The sequence below is a fragment of the Petaurus breviceps genome, unplaced genomic scaffold, assembly GCF_028583685.1.
Source record: "Petaurus breviceps papuanus isolate PSGF00001 unplaced genomic scaffold, PetGlider_PUasm1.0 90594, whole genome shotgun sequence".
In the NCBI taxonomy this organism is placed as follows: domain Eukaryota; kingdom Metazoa; phylum Chordata; class Mammalia; order Diprotodontia; family Petauridae; genus Petaurus; species Petaurus breviceps.
The window spans coordinates 5,274,231-5,275,669 of NW_027187281.1; the positions used below are offsets into that span (position 1 = coordinate 5,274,231).

The 1,439-nt window shown below is 45.6% G+C and overlaps 1 pseudogene; it reads left to right on the top strand.

The window, feature by feature from the left end:
* Positions 1–508: 508 nt before the first annotated feature.
* On the top strand, positions 509–1,162 carry LOC138142608 (cleavage and polyadenylation specificity factor subunit 7 pseudogene; annotated as a pseudogene).
* Positions 1,163–1,439: the final 277 nt, after the last annotated feature.

Sequence of the window (1,439 nt, forward strand, 5' to 3'; positions counted from 1 at the left end):
CTGGGTGACAAACCCGTGTCTTAGTCCCAGTGTGAGGAGGAACACTAGCACAGAAGTGCTTGTGGACACAGGGGAGCAGAGATGTTGGTCATAGTTCCAGGGCTTAAAGTATTTGTGGTCACTCACAAACCAGTGTGCAGTACAAAGGAAGAGTAAATACACCTCTTCCTAGATTGTACCACCTTGGAAGAGTCAAATACTCACAGGTTCTTAGAATTACCTCTGAAAACAGCAACACAAAACACCTGAAGCTTGAGACACTGCCCTCATTCACCTGGGAAGCAGAATCTCACTTTAGCACAGAGTTAAAAGTAAAAAAATAGGCTGGAAAATGAACAGACAATAGAAAAAAAATTATTATGGTGGTGGTATGCATGATGTGCAGGGGGAGGGGGGGGAAGGGGAAGGCAGGGGGAGTACAGTGGCAGCAGCAGTTGGAGCAGGGAGCAGGACCTGCAGCTGGGCAGATGTTTGCATGCTTCAGGGCTAGTCTATACTTGCTGCCACCATGTTGCCATGGCATCACTTCCACTGGTTCCCCTGGGGTTCTGGAGCCATTTTGGAGGGAGTGGACCTCACCAATATCTACACAAAGGAGGAATTCAACCAGGATCCAGAGTCCAGCAGTGAAAATCAGATTGACCTCTATCATGATGTGCTAGCTGCCAGCTCACAGCCATCCTATGACTGAAATAGCAGTGCTGAGCCACCACCTCCCATTCAGCAGGAGCAGTCTCTGAAGCCCAACAGCAAATCACCAGAGATCCTGTACACCTACAGCAGGCTGAAGAATAAGTGAGCCATATTCTATATGGGCAGCTTCTCCTGGTGAACAACAGACCAACAGCTGATCTAAATCATCCATTCTGTGGGGGTCAATGAGGTCGTGGAGCTCAAGTTTGCAGAAAATTGAGACAATGGCCAGTCCAATGAGTGTGCTGAGGTGGTGGTGGCCTCTAAGAACTCTGTCCAGAAACTGCTGGAGCTACTGCCAGGCAAATTCCTCAATGGGGAGAAGGTGGACATGAGGCTAGCCACTCAGCAGAACCTGTCACAGTTTGAGGCACAGGCTCAGAAACATGAGTGTGTCCAAGTCACAAGAGGGGCATCTCCTACTGGGAAGACAACGTGCTGACCAGCCAACACAAATATTCGGGTCCATTTGGCATTATACTTTTCATTGTAAATTAATGAATTGGCATTCTGGTTTATGAAAAAAAGAGAAAAAATTACTATGATAATAAAGAAGATCAAAACATGCACTCAGCAGAAGACAACAAAGTCAGAATTCCTGCATCCAAAGTCTCAAAGAAAAATATGTATTGGTCTCATGCCATGGAAGAGCTCAAAAAGGATTTTAAAAAAGCAAGCAAGGAAGGTAAAGGAAAAAATGGGAAGAGAAATGAGAGTGATGTAAGAAAATCATCAAAAAAAAATCA